Raw genomic sequence first — 22,934 nt, 5'->3', positions numbered from 1 at the left:
AAATCATGACAGTCGGAGTCTTTGGATTGAAATGGAAAGGTAGACAGAGAGAACAGGTGGAAACATGTCAAATGCCTACAGGCAGATTGTTGCCAGGGATCTAGGAGGTGATTGATATTAGAAACTTAAGTACAAATGTTCTGACTCTCCAATATTTAGTTTCTGTTTTAAGCTATATCATTTTGCGACATTATTTTTTGTGGATTTCACTTACGTAAGTAGGAATAATATTCCAAATTCTGCTCATGACCACTATTATTCTCTTCTAAAATAGTACAAAATATCCAAGAGGAAAAAGGAGGTTTAGCAGACATTGATACGTCACCAGAATACTGGTAGCAATCCATAAAATCGTGCCCACTGCAGTATCAAGCACGTACACAACCACAGTAATAACAATGAAGGAACTTCCTTCATTTACCTAATAGTGCAACATGCCACGTAGTTAGCATGATTAGACGACAACATGTTGGATCATATTAAAGAAGTTCTGTATTAAAATCACAAATGAGTTTGATTCCCCATAGTTCAAATTCCAGGGTATTACTAATTAAGAGGTCTCTTGGGGTTTTGGTACTGTTTCTCTCCCTCTATGTGTGAAACTTGCAAGCTGCTAATTGTGTTAATACATTCGAAGACAGAGTCTGTTCTCAAAGCAATTCACAGAGAGAGAGACTCAAAGCAATACTCTAACAGAAACAGCACCCAGAGACTCCCCGCCCTTTTGTTGTATTAACAATTGTGATTAAAATAGAGATAGAGGATGTATGTGGATGGATGCTTGGTGTGGATAATAACTGAATGATCAGGGAGGTGCCAGCCTAAGAATCCAGTGTCCATCGGCTGAAGAAGGCGTCAAGTGGAAATAACCAGAGGACCCCCCCCCGGAGGGCAGACTGGAATCCACCCAACAGCCTCAAGAATGGGAGAACCAAAGAACAAGATAACATCTTGGAGCCGTCAGGAATGTGCTATCTGCTGATTGATTCAGCAACAGCATGATGAAGCAATTTCCATAGACTGGCATAGGAAGAAATTCCTATAAAAATAGACTCTAAAAAGTGAGAACTTTGGGGTCTGATTCTGCAAACCAACTTCCAGGAGCATCAGATGAGCATCTGACAAGGCCCTGCTCCCTCCTCATGTCCAGGCCACCTGGCCAGTGGCTTGGCATGAGCAACTCTAAGGCTGGTAACTATGATAACAACCTTGCAGAACCTGTGTGTGTGTGTGTGTGTGTTTGTATGAATGAATGTGTGACTAAATATGAGATTGAATGGAATGTTATAACTATAACTAACTGCTTACTATGATTCTTTCTGTATTCACAATAAATGTGGTATTTTGCCTTTTTCCCTTTAATAAGATCCTGCTGGTTTTTATTTTATTGGTACAACAAACATTAGAAATGACGTTTATGTTTGTCACAATGGGATTCTCTTTTTCTACAAAGTCACTGAAAAAACGTCCTAACACAGAAAAAGTTCACACCATCTGATTCATCCAACACTCAAATGTGTACACGTGCTGTCCAGCTGGATATATTCCTCATTATACCAAGGAACAGACTCTCTTTTATTTTGGATAGCAAAGCTTTACAGAGTGACAACCGCACGCTGCCAACTCTTTGGCATGAAAAGGGACAAAAACATTCATTTAGACACATTAAGCCAGTGGCTCCCAAATTATAGCCCATGAAGCAGGGCTTTTGTCACCATGGTGAAGTTTCTGCCGATCTTTAAGCACTAATGTTTCTGTTAGCTGTAACCCAGTCCAGGACTCTTATAGGATTTTCAGGAATTTTTTTAAAACCAATTAAATGTAAAAAAACAAAACAAATACAACCAACCACCTCCACACACTTCTCTGAGATCTCTACAGCTTCTTGTGTCTTCCTTTGCCTAACTATTTCTCACATCCCCACTTCCTAACAAACACACTCCACAGGGAAAGTTTCCTACTTAAAAGTGGACATTTCAGGTCACATAGACAAACTAGGAAGAAGTTCAAGAGGCTGGAATGAGGGTAAATGAGGAGAAAGAAACATCCTCTCCATGATAAAAAAAGGAAAAAGGAAAAAACAATGACAACGCTTTACAATCAGGGGGTAAAATTCTGGCCCCATTGAAGTCAACGGTCTAAACTCCAATTCTGAAGCTCTCAATACATTATGCAAGCATTTAAGCCTCCGAGAACCCCTGCAAAGTAGGTAAGCAGTACCCCCATTTTACAGATGAGGAAAATAAGGCACAGAGAACTTAGCTGAGTTGCTTAGGTCCCAAAAGATATCTGTGCAAAGCCAGGAACAGAACCCCGATGTCCTACCTACCAGTCTGGTGATTTAGCCACTATACCATCCTTACCCTACCAGCAACTTTTACACACTTTGTTTTGTTCCTGCTCTAATTCATATATAAACTCTAGCCCTAGCACTATACACTACAAATTAATTTTAAGTACTGTTTCTAACTTTCCTGGCTCCATTTAATTCTCTAATTTATCTATCTCCTCTTATATCTGCTGTCCTAATATCTCTGGAGTACCTGCAATGATGTTATGGTTCCAAATATAAGAAATGTAGAATAAAATGTGAATCTGTACTGCCTTTCTACCCCTAGTAGGTCACGGGCATTCTGCACATTTAAATGCTGTGATCATGTACAGCAATGGCTAGAAGGACCATTTGAAACATTTCTAACCCATTTCTGAGAAGCAAACTTGACAGCCAGTCCAAAGGAGAATACCGTGAGGAATGAAAAGTCAGATTTTTCATGCCATATCACTGGGTAAGGAGGAATAAAACTAAAGAAATAGAAGCTATGAGTAACAGATTTGTAGCTCTACTTTTGTTTTCTAAATAAAGGCTAAAAATTAAGGGACCAAGACTTCCAACCTTACCGAGCCTACCAAGAAGGGCCCTGAGGAGAGTGAAATTCAGAGGGAGGCTTGAAATCACTGCTGGTGGATTCATGAAAACTTTAATCCACCAGAGGGAGGACAAGTTGGAAGGAGGTCAGTAAAAGCTGAGGATCATGCTGCCCCAAGGCTACAGTAGCAGCTGAGAGGCATCTCTCTGTCATAATAGAGAAGATTCCTTTGTGGACCGTTTTAGTGAATGGCAAGTTTACTGTGGCTGTGCACCTAGATGAGGATATAGCCTTAACAAATATCTGGTATATAATGTCTATTTATTACATTATAGCGCTGTGACTTACAAGCAGAGATAAAATTATGTCAGGCAGAACCTGAAAAAAAAAAAAAATCAGCTCATCAAAGGCAAGTAGGAACTTTCCCTTCCAGGCATCTGAGTGTGGGAGGAGGGGGAAGAAGAGGAGACATTATTAATTATTATTATTATCTTAATCTTGCAAATATGAACCAATTCAGTGCTGTTTTCCTGAGTTTGCAAACAGAACCCTAAACTACTTCTACAGCTGCTCCTATTTTCTCCAGCAGCAGCAGTTTGAAATTGGCAAGTTTCTGGTCAGTTCCACTCCAGCTATTCAAAACAGAGTGGGCACTAGTGAAACAGCTAAGAATCACATGAATTCACTTTCCTGTTGGTTGGTGAAGATGTGAGCATCAGCAAGAACAGGCACCGGAACTATCAATCCAGAGGAGAACCCAAAACACCAGAGGCTTCAGAAAGGTCAGAGTTCCACGTTCCTCCCATTATCTGTCTCTTACCACAACACAGATCCTATTTAGCAGACAGAGGAAATAGGAAGAGCTCAAATTTATCTGACACCTGCTAGCCAGAGTTTATCATGAAAGGGGGAGATCTTCATCAGAAAAAATCCAGAACGCTGCAACGGAGACCGGGTTTCAGCTTGGTGTGTTGCCCCTGCATCTCACGGATAGCCCATCCACTTTATTTGTATGCCAGATGCTAACTAGAGCTTTACTCCTTGGCAAGTCAGGGTGTGGGAGAGCTTTTTGCATTCTGATGTTATACTTGCTCAAGATGGTCACAGATTCCATTAATCTCATTTTTAAGAAGTTGTAGCCATGATGTTTGGGATTTTCCCCAGGAGACTCAGTGGGTGAATTCGACGGCAAACAGGTAAACTTCAGAGTTGTAAAGTTCAAGCCTAGGATGTATACTCCATGGGGCAGGGACTGTGTCTTCCTGTATGCTCCAGCACTGGCAGTGTGTCTGGCGCTGTATGATAAACAGGCTTGGCAGATTTGATTTTTTTTATATTTGACAGATTGATAAAAATGCTTAAGAATAAACTATTACATTTTCACAATTGCAGGAAATTACACGGGGTCAAACAATTATTTAATGACAGCAGATACTGAGATTAAAAAAGTTAAATCATTATAACCATTAAGGAAGAAATTGTCATCATGTCAAAATATACAAAGTAAATAACCTTACATCTAACTCATAAGTTCTCAGACAGCATTTTTCTTACTTTTACTACTTGTACTTTTCTATTATCATGGATTAAAAATAAATAAATAAATCGAATCCTTCCAAGCCTAATGATAAATAGCAGCAAGTGTGGGAGGTAGTAGTTTACCAGAACACCACTATGGCAACCAAAAGGAACAGATAGAGGGGGTTGATTACACAAGGGGACATGACGTTTCTCCTAGCCCCATTTCCAGATAATTTTTATATTTTAACTTGGAGAGCAGGGTTGGATTAAGAGAGGCAGGTCCCAGAGTGGCAATACCTATGCTCAAAACTAAGCACGGTTATCAGAGCACAGACACTCTTCCGGTTATTTGTACTAAAAATTGGGGGAAAGATTACAGTGTCTGAAAGATAATGACCTTTGACCTAATATTTAAAATTACTGCTTTGCTAAAACTCGTGGTCTTTTTACCATGATGAACACAGAAATTTTGTATAATGGGACTTAGACAAAATAAGGTTCAATTTTCAATAGCCTATTCCTTTTTTCAGTTTCACTCTTTTCTTTCCTTCAATAATACCCTGAACACAAATGATCTTCAATAGCACTGACCAAGTGAGGGACCCACATCAGTGTTTTATTCCATCTGAATGTAAACATTCTAGTTGCAATGCTATCGGTAAGTACTGTAGAAACACATATAAAGCCTTGAAAGGTCACTGATGTTTTTACCCATTAGTAAAGACAAATTCTCTGGGTTCTACCTGCTTATTTTCTTGAAAAGAAAGTAAATGAAGAGATACACCACACAAAATATGTTCTTATGATAGGATTTCCCTCCACAGAATCTGCAAAATACTGTAGCTGGACTGATAAACCCCCAAGCCTAATTTTCTTCCCACCAAACTACATTGGTGCTTTACCTCTTCTTCACTTGGTGACACTAATGGAAAGCCCCTGGGAAACCAGCATAACTAATGGCAGGTTTCAGAGTAGCAGTCGTGTTAGTCTGTATTCGCAAAAAGAAAAGGAGGACTTGTGGCACCTTAGAGACTAACCAATTTATTTGAGCATAAGCTTTCGTGAGCTACAGCTCACTTCATCGGATGCAGTCAGTGGAAAAGGTATTATTGCTCAAATAAATTGGTTAGTCTCTAAGGTGCCACACATACTCCTTTTCTTTTTGCAGCATAACTAAGTTGCTAATGCAATTGTCTAGAGAAGTCTCTTCTTTGTACTATTCATCTTTTCTCCATAAGCAGTATATTCCCTCTTTCCATAAACTCATTAACATTCACTTGTTTCTTTCACGCTGTTCAAACTGAGAGTAAATGACTTTACAGCATGTCACTTAAATTGTTACATTTTTGTACTGATGTACTAAGGGGTGCAAATTTAGCATTACTACTTTAGGTAAACTAGGCAACATTTGTACCCCAGATATTTGAATGCTACTGGGAACCACAAGCATGGGAAATTTAAAAAAAGTCTCTTGTCTGATGGGTGCCTAGGGGCACCTCTTCTGACCTGGCTGTATCTACAGTCTTCTGAACTTTTATGTTTTTCCAATGGCTTCCAAACAGGAATTGGACAATTATCTCTGTTCAAGGGAATGATGGAGCATGTAAAGTATTCAATTCACTAGTTTATAGTGTAAAGATTTACACAACTCACTGAGAAAACCATTTTGGTCCTGGAGATTTGCCATCTGGAAAGTTTCTCATAGCATTTTAAATTTCATCTGTTGATATCTCTACTTCAAACTGTACTTTTGTCCTTTTATAGTCAGCAAGATTTTTAAGTTATCCAAAGAACTGTGTATTTGTGTTACAGTAGGAGTTCATCTGTATATAATACAAATTTTAAAAATGCATTTGACACACGATATCCTGGACAAACCTTATTGAGTGAAGTATTTTAGGAGCTCATTGTACAAAAATACCAATGTTTTGAGGGATTGTATGTATTTCCATGGAGGAGTGGGACCACAGCCCTCCAGGAACTAAGAACAGTGAGGGGTGGTTAGGCCCATTCACTCAAGTTGTAACACCTCCAGAGAGCTACCGCCACTTCCAGCAAGGCTTGCATATACTGTTTTAAACCAAATTCACTAAGGAACAACAGACAAAGAACGGATTTTTGGTTAAACAGCCTGAGTTAAAACTGACTCAGGGCCTTCCTTCTGATCCAGCAAAAAGACAAGACCTCTGGGGGAAAAGGGGGCCCCAATCCTTAGGGAGGAGTTGGAAGTTTTGGGCCCATTGAGACTTCATAGGACTTGCATGCTGGTTCTGAGCTGAAGCGGTGATGAACTTGTGATCACAGAATAAAATCCTTTGTGTGGTTTGAAGGACTAATCACCAACCAGAACTCCTATTGGAGTTTGGGTGATCTCTGGTAAGCTTATTAACATGGACATAGGCTCTTTTATTGTTGTAATAAGTTTTCCTCTGTAATGCTTTCACTTTAAGAATAAATGTGTTTGCTTAGAAAGAGTTGTGTGGTGACTTACCACTGGCACTGTCTTTTGAGGGGAGAAGCAAAAAGGCCAGTTTAGGACAGTCTGTCTTTTGATGGGGAATAACACAGTAAAGGCAGGGAATTGTTCAGTCTGGAAATACCCCAGGCAGAAGGGAGAGAGATGTGCGTCTCCACCCAAAAGAGGTGACGGTTGAAGAGCCTAGAGCCTAGGCTGGGTGTCCTTGCTGGAATATAGAGGGTGAATACAGATGCAGTTGTCCTGAGTTGTGAAAGCATCTATTGTAGCTTTTTTTAAAAGTCAGTTCTTATCTTATATTCCTTTACTACTACAAATACAATGGCCAGGACATTTTTTTCTCCTCCAAAAAATTTTTTTAAAAAAACCTGGGGTGTATGACAGCAGACTGTTCCCTAAAGGCAATAATGTTGTCCTCATGCAACTGAATTTCTTCAGCTTGAGCTTTATTTTATTGGGAAGTACCACTGATCATTTTTTTGCTGCAGAGATTTCAATTTCCTTTTGAAAGATGCCTGCTCTGCTAGAAGGGCTATTTCGGATAGTTTTCATTCCTCTAATGCACACTTTCTACTACAACTGCGTAGCAACTTCCCTACTGTCACTTAATTCAAAATATTGCTTAATATTATCCAAAAGGTGTGGATACTTTATCTAATTTGGGCTTTAACACAGCTCTAAAATCTCCTTTAAGAAAGAATTCACTGTGTATTAAATAAGAGTAATTAGTGAATAAATCTGATAGAAAAATCAAGATATGCAGGAGGGGCATAGAGATAATGTCCCTTCTCACCAACAATGAGGTAACCACCCCAATGAGAACGAGTTGGTGAAGGGAAATAGCCATAATAATACATCAAGTAGCATAGTATACAGCAAATACATGTCCCAGACCCACTCAGTCTTTAGGAGGAAATGTAAAGATAAGAAATTCTTAGATTCCCCTCCCACAGTTAAACTGCTGAGTAACCAGTATGTTGCCACCTGAATGATTAAATGAAAAAGTCTAAATTTAATGTTTTTCACACATTAAAACTGTATACACTACCCTGCTGAGGGTAAAGTAAGAAGACTGGTTATTATAAGGTCATGGTTAAGGACAGAACAGGAGTCCAGGCATTAAAACTATAATAGAACCAATATTATTAAATATACAGTAATACTCTCTTTGTAGTTCCCAGCCGATTGTCAATAATAAAATGAAGCAAGCTAAAAGACAGCTCTCTTCCTCTCTTCTTTTCCCATATTCTTAGTATATTTCTTGGAAAGGAAGTTTTTCAAGACTTATGAAATGTGCTCACTTTGTTTAACATTAAATAAAATTAACAGTGAAAAAAAAATCTGAATTATGTCATTGGAACCTTTTAAATGGTAGGCATTATCAGCAAGGCAAGCCATGTCCTTGAGTGAGAGGAGAAATCTGAGTTTAGCCCTACTTAGCAGTTTTAGTCAGGTAGAAAGATCAACAGTAGGGAACATCAGGACCATAATGAAAGCATAGGATATTGAAAATGTTCACTGAGTTCTATCTACGTGAAAAGGATATAAGTGGTATTTTGTATAGATCGCCTTATTCAGTACATAGGCTATATGGACAGCATAGGCTCCTCTCAGGTCAGGACCATAAAAAGTTAGGTACTCATACAAATATTACCAGAGAAGTTCCCTATTAATTAAAATGTAATCACTGAAGCTAAGCATATACCACATAACTAATAGAAGGATTAACTGCTTAAATCCTTCATTTAACAAATAGCATTGTAATTTTAATTTCATACCAGCATTAATTTAATACAAGAAGTTGCCCAAAGACTTTAACTGAGTTTTTCTGCTCTTAAGTTCTTGCAAAATTCAAAACTTCTTCAGAGTTTTTAAACATGAAAGTTGATGTTTCTTTGAATCATCATGAGGGTTACTGAGACTAAGATAATAAATCTAATACCCTGAGTACCTTTTTCTGTGTTCTGAATGCAGTCATCCCATTAGTTTAAGAAGGGATTTGCCAGAAGCTGGGATTTGGCAACAAGGGATGGATCACTTGATGATTACCTGTTCTGTTCATTCCCTCTGAAGCACCTGGCATTGGCACTGTCAGAAGACAGTATACTGGGCTAGATGGATCTTTGGTCTGACCCAGTATGGCTGTTCTTATGTGATAAAAATCCTGGGGAAATGTTAGCTTTTTCCTTTTGAGTAAGTAAGCTTTTTGTTTCTTTCCCCCTGGCAGTCTGTAAAATAGATGGCTTATCTTTACAGTTCTGTAGGCTGCTAATTATAGGTCAGAGGTGAGGGCCACCTCTCACAGCCACATTTAGCACTTTCTGGGCTATATTTTTAAAGCTTTTACTTGTTGTTTTGGAATCCATTCAGAAAAAGCAGATCACTGGTTTGGGGTTTTCCATTCCTTCAATGAGGCTCAGAAGTCCTGTATACTGAGGTCTTGGCTACACTTGCGAGTTACAGAGCAATAAAGGAGCCCCAGGTGCACTAGTTCTCTACCCGTCCACACTGGCAAGGCACATAGAGCGCTCTGACTCCATGGCTACAGCGCTGCTGGTACTCCACCTCGGCCAGTGGAATAACATTTGCTGCGCCCCCACTGGAGCACCGCGGCGCCAGTGTGAACGAGGCGCTCTGATCAGCCTCCCGAAACGTCCCATAATCCCCTTAAGTCAAGTGGCCACTCTTCTCATTGTTTTGAACTCACTGCAGGAATGCGGATATGCCGTTTGAAAGCTCCATTTCTGACAGCTGGCTGCTTATCTGCCCCGAGACAAAGCAACCATTAGTGTGGAATGCTGTGTGTGAGAGAGAGGGGCATGGGGGGGAGGCGGGGTCTGCTGCTGTCTGAACTTACAGACAGCACGCTGACATGCTCTCAGCCCCCCAAAAACCCACTCTCTCTCCCCCCACATACACACAACACATACCCTGTCACACTCCACCCCACCCCACCCACCCCCCATTTGAAAAGCACGTTGCAGTCACTTGCATGCTAGGATAGCTGCCCATAATGCACTGCTCCCAATGCCGCTGCAAGTGTGGCCACGGCAGTGCGCTTGAAGCTGTCAGTGTGGACAGACTGCAGCGCTTTCCCTATTGCGCTCTACGAAGGCTGGTTTAACTCAAAGCGCTCTACATCTGCAAGTGTAGCCATGCCCTGAGCGCGTCTTCTATTTTCATTATATTCACCTTTATCTTCAAAGGGTTTATCTAGACTAGGATAAAAGGTGCATTTTAAAAATGTATTAGCAAAAAAGTGTTAACAACCTAGTGTAGACAGTGTGAGTTGTGTTTCCCCCTGCTAGGGCTCACCTTGACCAGATAACACATGTCAAAATAAAACTTGGCTTTCCTACCCTAGGGTTTTAAAACAGGTTAAAAATGTAAAATGCTCCTTTTATTCATATCTACACAAAAGCTAAGTAGTTGAATTTGGGTTTTCCATGTATTGTAGGCAGGCATCTATTGTTTTTTGAGCTCTTTTATATATTGCTGTTAATTGATTTTAAAATCCTTCTGTTATTCCAGTTAGTTGGTCTAAGGAGGACTGATTATTATTTATATAGCTGTTGCACCTCAGGTCCTATCTGAGATTAGGGCCACTTTGCATCAGGCATTATACAAACACACAGTATGAAAGAGTACCTGCCCCCAACAACCTTACAACTGAAAGAGCAGACCTGATTAAAAAAAAAAAAAAAGTATATTTCATCAAAACAAATTGAAAAAACATGATTTTTTTTTGTTCATTCTAAAATTTCAGTGATATTTTTCTTCCTTTTCTCTTTTTTGACTAGCTGTACCTATGAGCAAACATTCCTAACAGGTAAACAAGGAACCAAGGACAACATGGGGAGGGTCAGGGACATGACAGCTACCTACAAGTACTTGAAAGCAGGGCTGGTGTATAAAGTTCCTGGCTATGGAGCTAATGTGATTATATCCTAGTAATGTCATCACATCAGCCTGGAGCCCATGAAGAGCAGACTGCCCTAAAGCAGGACACATCTATTGCAGGTCCAGGAGATATCCAGATGGGGCAGCCCTTCCCACAGCAGCTCTGCTCACCTTAGAGAGATGGGGGTGGCTCTGGCTCTTCAGATAGCAGTGGGTGCAAGGCTAACCACCATCACTAATCTTCCGGTGGCTCAACCTTCAGGTAGCCACTACTATTTGGGCAGCAGTGGAAGAGGAACTTCAGCTGCTGCTGCTCCTCCCCCTCCTCTTCAGGCACTGGGGAGAGCAGGCCTGGCTGCCACTGCTGCTGGTAGGGTGGCAATGAAGGGAAGACCCCAGCTACCACAAGGGAAGCCAGAATTGGAAGGGGTCTACCATAACCTCAAAGCAGAGGGCTGTAGGGGGGGGACCTCAGCCACCCCATTAGAGGACTCTGATAGAGTGATGGTAGTAGGGTGACCCCCTACTCAGAGCCCTCTGTCGGGGAATTCAGATGAGCGACCCATAGAGGGCCTTCTGCTGTGGTGGCAAAAAGTTGGGAGCTCTCCTACACACAGGGAGAGTCCTGTACTTGGGACAGAGGGACTCACGTCCTGCATCCTCAGGAATGGGACAGGGAGTGATAGGCAGGGAATGATGGAGGTTCCAGTCCGTCCAAGGAGCAGCAATGGCAAGCTGTCTGCCCCCAGCAGGTGGTTCTTGTGTAGGTGGGTCCTGTCGCCACCACTTCAAACGGGAACAGGGCCACAGCGGGGACAAGACAACATGGGCCTTGCAAGGGGTCTGTACCTTGGATTGTCTTAAGTTTCCCTGAAAGGTGTCAACTTCAAGAAGGAAGCAGAATCTTTACTGGTGATAAAAGAAGTTAAGTTAGAGTGGTAGAATGGACGTGAAGCTAAGAGTAATGATGTGAAAGTAGGAGAAGGATCACTTAGGAAGATAGGACTGCAAGACTGGATCTGATTCACAGTCCATCTGTTGCACTATCCTGTCTCTGACAGTGCCTAGCAGCCAATGATTTAGAGGAAGGAGCAAGAAACCCCATTAGGCAGGTGTGAAATAATGTGCTCCCCACCTGAAAACTCTTCCTAAACCTGTCTTTAACCATTAAGGATTAAGCTCTGAAGCAGAAGATTTAGTATCTCTGCCAAAATGTATGTAACCACTAGCTCTGGATACTCTTGTCATCCATATTGATGTTCAATCCTCTTTTTGAATCCTTCTAAGTTTTTCATCTCAATGAAGTTCTGCAACGAGTGCAACAGTTCAAATATGCATTGTGAGTAAAATTATTTCTTTTTATCAGTTATAAATTTATCACCTTTTAATCTCACTGAATGTCTCCATGTGCTTTTGTTATGAGACAGGGAGAACATTCTATCATTTATTTTATATATTTTTATCTTGTCCCTTCTGATCAGTTTCCTTTCTGAGTTAAGTTAGATCTGTTGGAAGAGTTAGCCACAGTCAAACAGAAGTGGGGAAAGCCCTTTGACTCAAGACATTCAAAACCAGACTAGATAAAGCACTAGACAATGTATTGTAGGGAACAATCTTGTATTGGCAGCAAGATACACTATGTGATCTACAATGTCTTTTTCCATCCCTCATTTCTATGACTCTATAATGATATTTGTCCTTGTTTCAACTTCAGTAAAATATAGGAAGATTGTTTTAGAATTAGGAGAAATGCCATCACCATCATTCAAGTCTCCATATGAATCACTCATGGAAAATGCAAAAGGAAAATCCTTAATTTCCATTTTAGAAGCAGCACACAAGGACACTTCCCCAGGCCCTTCCAGTAAAAATAACAAACATGCAGCCTTGTATGAGCATAATTTCTCACAGTGAAAATAGAAAAATACTGTTACACTGCTCTTAGCTGCTGGTTCATCAAATCAATCAATACTATGAAGCAAGATTAATCAAACCTTTGTTTTTGAACACTCCTAACCCCAATACCATCTGCATCACACACAATCTATTTTATTCCACTTTGGAAGTGAATGAACAGACAGTAGCCTACAAATCTCATATTAATTAAAAGACTTGCAACTTTTGTACAATAAAACCACTACCACAAAAATATGCTCCTATAACATTAAGAGTCTAACTTAAATCCAAAAGTAGCTAGGAGCCAGAGTTAAATCTCTCTTAACTAACTACCGTAATACTGACCCTACATACTTCAGTACATAGGATATATATGATCATCCATTGTTTGGATACACATAGTAGGGCCTGGTTCCCATCTCACTTACTCTTGATTTACTCTGGGTTAACTCCATTAAAATCAATGGAATTAATCCACTATAAAATATGCATAAGAGAAGGAGAATCTGATCTGCGATACCTGGGTGTAAAGATGTGAGTTGAAAGCTTCAGCTTTCATTTTGATTTTCCTTGGTTTTGTCATTTTGAAGACACACTATGAACTTGAAATCTATAATCATTTTAAAAAATTCAGAATTAGTTTCAGGTTCTAAACCTGCCCTCAAACTTACACAGTACCACAGTGAACTTAGTAGGGTTCACTGCCTCCTGTTAACTTTTGTAGTTTTACAATCATATTTTCCTGATTATATCTGTCCTGTTGCTGTGTTAAAGACCCACTCAGACACAAGGGAAAGCTAAAACAGTGAAACTGAGTTTACATAAAAACACTGTCAAATACACAAAAAAAGATGAGAAATAGTTTTCTCCTCTCATCCCTTTCAATTCTAGTACTATTAGGTATTACTTTTAACAATAGGTTAAAAATTTTCGAACAGAACTGTAATTTTTCAAGCTGACCAAAAACTTTTTCAAGTTTGTTGTGGGTTTCATGGTAAATATTATTTTATGCTACAGACATGTATTAGAGCCGACATCAGAAAAATCAAAAGTCTACTCCTTGTCCCACTGAAGTCAAAGAGCCCTGAATTAACTAACACCACATAGAGATAAATCAGACTCTGGGTTTCTCATAGTTTTCAATCAGGTCCCCACATATTTTAGCCAAGGAGACCAAGGAATAAACAAACATTCTCTTGCTGAGAGTGTTATGGAATCTTTAATATCCACACAGAGCACCCAAGACCACCATTTTTAAGGTTTCATCCTAAAGATGCATTCACTGTGAACTACATGTAATTCAATTTATCTGTCTCAGAAGAATGAAGCACTGAACTGAACATTCCAGTCTCTCTCACCTTTGGTTCCAGGGATTCTAGCGATTTCAAACACAACCTGACCACATTACACCATTGCATCAAGTGTCATAGAACATAATGGCTCCTTCAGAGCTATTAATCTATAGCGAAAATACATCCTGAGACCATTTTAAAAACAAATACATTAAACAGATCTCCCCCACATCCTCCTGAAACATGAATTACAAAACCCATTATAGCTAGATATCTGGGGGGGAAGTCACTAAGTACAGAATACAGTGGAATTGGTCTTAAGTTAAGTAATTATGAAACAGAAAGAAGGAAGCCTAAAAAAGGATTTCTGCTTCTCCTCCTCCTCCCCTCTCAAAACAGCTCTCATTCCTAGCTAACCAGCACCTTGTAATAAAATCTACTTCTCCCGGCATTCTTTCACTGTATAACCGAAGGGTCAATCTATGGATATTTCTTCTTTAACAGCCTTCTAAAAGGCTGGCCTTTGCATCTGCTAGAAAATGGAATAATAGTCAGAATGGCATTACTTCTATTTTAAGAAAAGACAGCACATTATTGCAAAATAAATGTACTGCTACAAGCTACAATAAAAAAAAAAGGGACAATAACTCAGACCAGTGAATTACAGGATTTACCACTAGCCTTGCCTACCCATTACTTACCAAATCAATTCAGACTCACAGCTTCCTTTTACTTGATGCTTTTTTTTTTCCAGTAAACACAGTGCTGCTCTTCTGTCTTTCAACCAAGTTCTCAGTATACTTTATACTTGCTAATTAGAAATGAATTTTAAAAACTCAAAATGGATGAAAAATGCTTTATTTATTGCATTTGTACAATTTCCCATATTCCTTCATTTCAGTTACTAGAAATGTAACTTCTCAGCATACATATACATACACACACTAGTTGGTTGGTAAACAATGCTTTAAAAAAAATAGACAAGTTGCTCTTAAGTGGCAAGGAAGAGCTTCAGAAAGGGGAAAAATAATGACTATTTTTAGATTATAGTTTTAGACAATAATTCCACAGAACTAGCATAAGAACACAGACCCAACATTTAAAAGATGGCATCTATATAAAATGTATCCCTAAAATCTTTGATAATTATACACAGTGACATTTGAAACAAATTCCAAATCAGAATGAAAGAAGCGTAGGAGAGGAAAAATAAAAGTTATGCTATGGATTGACTGGGCAGAGAAAGCCTGATCTGAAGCACTGGAAATTAATGAAATACAAAATGATAATAAGCAGATTTCTGACACCCAGAGTTTCTAAACTGACTCTCAGATTTCCTCACTTTTGGATATCTATAAAAAGATTTACCCTTTATTTCTCAAACATTGATGATGACAATATGTTGTGTATTTGTTTCTGGAGGTATGACAGCCAAAAGCTGCAAAGATAGGGGGACACAGTTCAGATTTTGACAGCAATGCAGTGGAATTTAAAGTATTGTGACTGGAATATTTTCAAAAGCATGTTAATTGAGACTGTATGAAACATGTTAACAAAGAGGTATTAAAATACTTATGGTACTATGTGTTCTCATCACCTGGTATAAAGTAATGTGCAACGAGGGTAGAATTTAATGACATGTCTCATTTTGTCCCACACCCCCTTGTTAGCTCATCCTTAATATATGCAGAGCCAGGCAAACATCAATGCCTTCAGTCCATTTTCTGCACCATTGCTTTAGTTCATGGGCCGTTATGACAATCTTAAAGATCTGTAGTGCACATTATAGTAAGCTGAAATCCCCCATTGTAATAAAACCACAAGAAGTGGAAAGGCAGGTCATTTTTCTGGAAGCTCAGGCCTAAGTCCCCAGTATCCTACCTAAATACAGATTTCCACATGACGACAGCAAAACAAGCCTCAGTGAACTGCTACTGGCAAAACCAAGCCTCCCAGAAAGAAGGTGAAAGATACAGATACAGATCTGCGATGACTGAGAGTGTGATTTAACCAAGCCACAGCCTGACTGCACCAGGATCTATGAAGATACTGCTTAGGACAAGAACAGATCAAGAGGGTTCTGCTCCCTAAAAGTGGTATTCAACAATATCAGTTTGTCATCCCCATCCCGTTTCGGACACAGAGAGCTAGAGAGGCATGTGTCAGACCCTGGGATGCACCAGGGATGGGCTAAATCTCCTATTCCTGGAAACTCCTTACAAAACAGGAGCAGTGAGGAGGAGACCAGCAGCACCTTCTGCAGGAGGAGATGTCATCTTCACCCACTGTTCTGCCAGGACCATGTGCTGCCCGTTCAGTTGCTACTGTCTCCTCTGCCCCTCCCCCCCATCTTTTCCCACACTCTCAATCAAAGGAAAGTAATCCAGTAGCTCCAGGAACAACACACACCAACATAAAAGGGTTCATAGAGCAATACATTCCCCTCACACACACAAAAAAAAAAACACTTATAATTACTACTGTTATTGACACTGTTTGCAGCAAGACCTGGCCCCTGGGGCATTAATATATCTGTGTAGCTTTCATTGCAGTTTAGGGAGACATGCAAATCTCACTTGCTCTCTCTGACACGCGCTCTCTCTCTCTCTCACACACACACACACACACCCCTAAAACCTGCTGTCTCCCATCCCCCCACCCCACTCCCCCTGGCCCATGGTGCACACAGCAAGTGCCTGCCACAACACTCTGCACTTCTGATGCTGGCGGCTGCCACCACCTCATTTTTTCAGTCGCAGCATCCTCAGCTGCCAGCAGATCCCGGGGGGAGGGGAAGTACTATGCCACAGCCCCCTGTCTATCTCACTCAGGTTAGCTCACCTCCCCTGCTCCCCCCCCCCCTCACACACACACACACACGGAGCCCTGTGCAGCCCGCCAGGCCCTCCTGCAGCCAGGCTTCTAAGCGAGCCCTCATCCGTAGGCGGGCTCAGCACCTGCCCTCAGCACCAAATGCAAATTCCTCTGGGGCCAGCCGGATTTCTGCCCCTTCCTTTATTTCCCCTCACTTCAGCCCAGCCCCAGCATCCCCCTCCCACAGCCGGCTGGGGAGCTGGCAGGGAGCAGCCCCTTTACCTTGGCTGGAGTCTGCGCAGGCCCCTTCAGCAGGCAGCGCGGTGCAGCGGAGCCGGGCGGGCAGCCGGGCGGGCAGCCGGGGGACGAGCGTTCACTTCAGCGGCTCCTACCTCCAGCTCCACCATCTTCCTCCTCCTCGCTCCTCCTGCCGCGGCTCCCTCCAGCTCTGCAGGCACCGGCACGCAGCGCCGGGGCCAGCCCCATCCTGCTGCTGCTCCGCCCCTGCCCCGCCTCCCCGCGGCGTGATGACTGCCCGGCGGACAGACGGAGGCTCGGCTCGGGCTGGCCCAGCCAGACAGGGAGCGGGAGGGAGGCAGGCTGGGGTGCGAGCGGCTACTCCTCCCTCAGTCCCTCCTGCATCAGCGGCAGGGGTGGGCAGGCAGCTGCTTGCACATCGAGAGCAGAAGCAGCAGATGCATCCGTGTTGCAACCAGGCCCCCTCTCCCATCCACAGCACAAGCATGCACCAGCCCCTCTCATCAACAGGAGCTGCCGATGGAGATAGGAGTAAAATAGGCAGCGAGCCACGTTCATATCAACAGCAACCCCCTACACCAAATTTCCACCTCTTCCCCACCAAAACCCTCTCCACAATAACCCAGGTTGCGTTACAGACTAATGCCAATTGAATGGGGGAAATTTACAACTATGGGGCGGATTTGCTTCAAATTTTTTTCCCAAAACTCCATCAATAATTGTGCAACTAGATTTGAGCCTACACGTGCTTGAGTTTGGTGCACAAATCAAGTAAACGTGTCTTCAATTACCTGTAAGAAGCGCCACTAGTTATTTGCATTCACACGTACCGATTTGCACGTTTGCTCACATTTAATTGTGTTTATAAATGTGGCCTGATATTGTGGAAGTGGTGGGAAAAGTGGTATATGCGCATTCATTTTTTCATGTCCAGGTAGGTCTCTGAGACTTTCATTATAAATAGAAGTCTTCAGTTTTTTAAAGGAGGGAGATTTTTAAAGATGCTTGAAATATAGTACAAAATAATAATAATAAATAATTCCCCATCTGCCACATAGGCTATGATAATTAAGTTGTGTTTGTAAAGTGCTTTGAGATACTTGGAAGAAAAGTAAATTAACTACTCAGTACCTATCTAGGAATAGAATAGTTTACTGTGCTAATGTTAATTCAGAATTTAATAATCAGCAGCTATAGAACTTCATTTATCCTGCTCCGATGCATCGACTATTAATGGAGACTCTCTGTTAATTGGTAGTATTGCAGTGCCTCTGACACACAGTTGAGCCATTTTGATTCCATCCAGTAAATGGCCATTATAGCTGTCCACCCTAGTCTGTTCACTACAGTATCATACAAATGTAAAGTGTATAGTAAAATGCGCATAATGCAAACGTGTATGTTGTACAATAAGGCAAAAGGTCCAATTTTGCAGAGAATGCTTCTAAAACCTCCTGAATACAGCGCTGTGGTGCTTAGATTATCGCTGTCCCAGCTTTTCTCCCCCTCTGCTATAGAGAGCCCTTTTTCTTCCATTTCATTTTTCACTCTTGCTTGCTGTCTTTACTCATCGACTTAATGTGCCTGTTCTTTCTTTCTCTTCCTCCCTCCTGCAGACGTCTACCAGCTCTATGTACTCATAGAGAGAGAAAGAATAACTCCTTATGGCACTGGGGCACAGGTTGGAGCAGAAGAAAGATACGCCATTTGGTGGTATACTTCATCTTCTTCTGCTCTTACAACCTAACACTATTCAGCAATGGCAGGGTGTGCACGTAAGAGCCCAGAGCTTAAACTGTTATATCAAATAAAACCATTCAATTCTCACAAAAAAACAAACAAAATGTATTCTTAGATCCCAGCATGAAAAGCAGTATTTCAGTGTTGACTGAATAGCAACCAAAAAAAAAAAAAGACTCCATATTCTAAATGCCTCCCTCTCCTCTCACAATTAGGACATGAATGGGCCTGTAAGGCTCAGGTTTTCTGTGATACTGAGGAGATGCTGGTACACGCACTTGACAGTAGTAGCACTGCAGTAAACTGCACTGGCATTGTGCTGTAGGCCCCTGGGTCTGACCAAGGCAAGGAGTGGTAGTGGCAACCAAGTTACTACTGTACCTACCCAGTTCAAGCCATGCAGCTCTACAGCAGAACCCGAGACAGCATTGCAGATTTGCTTGTGTAGCCAGAATGCCACTGCTGCTATTGTTACTCCACCTCTCTCCCTTGTTTGGTGCACAAGAGAGACATGGGGTGTCCAATAGTACTTCCCATTCTACTACATGAGATTAAATTAAATATTGGACTTTAAGCTATCATGATGAGCACTAACAGTAGAAATCTGCAATGGATTCTCAGCCCACATCAGCAGTACTGAGGTTGGGGTGCTATTAATTATTATTATTATATCCATAACAATTGTACCTAGAGAATCAGAAGTATGGGGCCTTTTGTGCTAGGTGCTATACACACATAATAAAAGGACAGTTGACACCCCAAAGAGTTTACCAACTATGCAAGAGATTGAGTCTATACAAAATCTATGTAGTTCCTGCAGAATTGTGTTTGTTTTCTATTCTAGTTGGCCCTATTCTTAGATTTTAATACCAGCTATCACTAGCAGACATATGGAGAAAAATGTTAATATTTTCAGCTGAGAAATAATATGCTTTAAATAAGCAGATATTTTCCTGCATTACTAATATCAACTTCTTATTTCACATTTAATAATCTTTTATATTTCCAATTTGATTGTCACTATTTATGCCCTTTACTTACTTTTTGAATTTCTGTCAATTAGGACAGTGAAAATCCATTAAGTCAGCTACAATTTTGTTTATAGTCAGTTTCATTTTAGTTTAAGGTGCTCAGGTTCTTCATTCAGTAATGTTTGGGTTTTGTTTACTTATGTAAAAATATTTCCACTAGGTTTTTTTTTAAATGTAAAAGCATTTTTTAAGTTTTGTAGAGCCTTGCTTCTACAAAATTTAATTTTCTGGACAAATGTAAATTGATATTGTCCCTTTGAACTGAACAGAATGGTATGTAAAAATTGTAAATATAACCAAAGCCAATAGAAATCTGCAAACTTTGCAGAACATTAGATTAACACCTTTGAGCGCTCCCACTTCCTAATTTGCTTTACAGGGAAGTTGGTGAGAAATGCAAATAAAGACACTTGACAAATCTGAAATATTCAAACACTCCTGATCTGTAAATAATGCTAAGCTACTGTGCCCTTCATTTAAACACTTGTATGTTATTTTACTGGTTAAAGCTGCAGCCCTATGCACTTCAATTTAAAAACTGTGTGTACATTGTACGGTCAGTTAACAACATTAAGACTCAGATCCCCAGCTATGGCCTAGGTATGCACTGCTCAGCAGAGGCAAAGGAGCCTTTGCATTCCACAAATCCTAGGCCAGCTGAATACCAAACTGGTCATTTGATGTCACTGTCCGCAGCCTGAAGCGATTATATATTATGCTGGCTGCTAGTGGCCCCAAGGAACCAGTATGGCACAGAGCAAACATAGCAGCTCCTGGAGCACCCCCATGCCTGCCACAGGAAAGGAGTGCGGTAGAAAAGCTGCTACTAGTGCCCTACTAAAGGATCCCTTTAAATTGTGGTGATCTTTTAGGAGCCCGTTATGCCAGCCCATATTGCATAATTGCATTGCAATGGCTGGGACTGAGGAAAAAAGTAAATTGAAAGCGTTTCTTTTTTCTTTGCGGAAAAATTTATACCCTGTAAAATATGTTAATTGGATTCAATCTGGCTGTGTTCCCCATCTGCTAATACACCCATTAACCTAGATAAAACCTTAGAAATGGCAGTTCAGGCATTTTTTGCTGCTTATATCCACTGAGCTGGCAAACAGGCAACCTGTAGATAGTTTGGGGGGATTGAAAGTTACACTGCTATTTTTGGGCTTGGACCAATCAACAAAAAAACAAAGAATGGCAAGCCCCGATAGACTGAGGTGACCAGGGTAGACCTGTCACAGTTTTAAGGTCAGATAAGCTCAAGGGACAGAAATGAATGCTTTATACAATCTGAATGATATGGAATTCCAGGTTTCAAATGTCATAAAGTATTAATCTCCAACTCAAGTGGTCTGTGAAATGCCTGCTGCTTGAATTGTGTAGAAAAGACTGTTGCAAAAGTGCTTAGTGGCATACTAGTAAAAATGCTCTCGGAACTAGAAACATTTTCCAGGCTCTGCTATTGGACCAATGAGCTGAGAGCTGTTTTATTAATGAGCCCTCCAGGCCTAACTGTTATAGCGTTGTGTTTCAGCCTTTGGCTGCTGCTCAGAAGTAGGGCTGTCAATTAATCTCAGTTAACTCACGCAATTAACTCAAAAAAATTAATTACGATAAAAAATAAATATCAATTAATTGCCCTGTTAAACAATAGAATTTCAATCCATTTGAAATTTATTAAATATTTTTGGATTTTTTCCTACATTTTCAAATATATCGGTTTCAATTACAACACAGAAAACAAAGTGTACAGTGCTTACTTTATATTATTTTTATTACAAATATTTGCACTGTAAAAATGATAAACAAAAGAAATAGTGTTTTTCAATTCCCCTCATACAAGTAATGTAGTGCAATCTTTGTTGTGAAAGTGCAACTTACAAATGTAGATTTTTTTTTTGTTACATAACTGCACTCAAAAACAAAACAATGTAAAACTTTAGAGCCTACAAGTCCACTCAGTCCTACTTCTTGTTCAGCCAATCGCTACGAGAAACAAGTTTGGTTACATTTACGGGAGATAATGCTGCCCACTTCTTAATTACAATGTCACCTGAAAATGAGAACAGGCGTTCACATGGCACTGTTGTAGCTGGCGTTGCAAGATATTTACGTGCCAGACTAAAGATTCGTATGCCTCTTCATGCTTTGGCCATTGTTCCAGAGGACATGCCTCCATGCTGATGATGCTCATTAAAAAAAATAATGCATTAATTAAATTTATGACTGAACTCCTGGGGGGAGAATTGTAGGTCTTTTGCTGTTTTACCTGCACTTGGCCATAGATTTCATGTTATAGCAGTCTTGGATGATGACCCAGCACATGTTCTTCATTTTATGAACACTTTCACTGTAAATCTGACAAAACGCAAAGAAGATACCAATGTGAAATTTCTAAAAATAGCTACAGCACTTGACCCAAGATTTAAGAAGTTGAATTGCCTTTCAAAATCTGAGAGGGTCAAGGTTTGGCATATGCTTTCAGAAGTCTTAAAAGAGAAACACTGATGCAGAAACTACAGAACCCAAACCACCATAAAAGAAAATCAACCTTCTGCTGATGGCATCTGACTCAGATGAAGAAAATGAACATGCGTTGATCCGTACTGCTTTAGATTGTTATCGAGCAAAACCTGTCGTCATCAGCATGGACACATCCTCTGGAATGGTGGTTGAAGCATGAAGGGACATATGAATCTTAAGCCCATCTAGCGTGTAAATATCTTGCAACACTGGCTACAACAGTCCAATGCAAACGCCTGTTCTCACTTTCAGGTGATATTGTAAACAAGAAGCAGGCATTATCTGTTGCAAATATAAACAAACTTGTTTGTCTGAGCAATTGACTAAACAAGAAGTAGGACTGATTGGACTTGTAGGCTCTAAAGTTTTACATTGTTTTATTTTTGAATGCAGGGTTTTTTGTACATAATTCTACATTTGTAAGTTCAACTTTTACGATAAAGAGATTGCACTACAGTACTTGTATTAGTGAATTGAAAAAAACTATTTCTTTTGTTTTTTACAGTGCAAATATTTGTAATAAAAAATATAAAGTGAGCACTGTACACTTTGTATTCTGTGTTGTAATAATTATATTTGAAAAATGTAGAAACATCCAAAAATATTTAAATAAATGGTA

The 22,934-nt window shown here is 40.5% G+C and overlaps 1 protein-coding gene across 2 annotated transcripts in view; it reads right to left on the bottom strand.

Annotated features, from left to right (window-relative positions):
* APBA1 (amyloid beta precursor protein binding family A member 1) overlaps nucleotides 1–17,286 on the bottom strand; it is a 147,108-nt gene extending 129,822 nt beyond the window's left edge. Inside the window, exon 1 of one of the 2 annotated variants that reach the window (XM_084629719.1) lies at nucleotides 17,049–17,286. The gene's annotated coding sequence lies outside the window, so the exon portion shown is untranslated. The remainder of the gene's footprint in view (nucleotides 1–17,048) is intronic. The other variant, XM_084629718.1, reaches the window with a different exon arrangement.
* Nucleotides 17,287–22,934: the final 5,648 nt, after the last annotated feature.

This window comes from Lepidochelys olivacea, assembly GCF_965140295.1.
Source record: "Lepidochelys olivacea isolate rLepOli2 genome assembly, chromosome: 5".
Taxonomy (NCBI): domain Eukaryota; kingdom Metazoa; phylum Chordata; order Testudines; family Cheloniidae; genus Lepidochelys; species Lepidochelys olivacea.
Note: the sequence above shows the minus strand (reverse complement) of the source record. Positions and strands in the feature narration are given on the sequence as shown.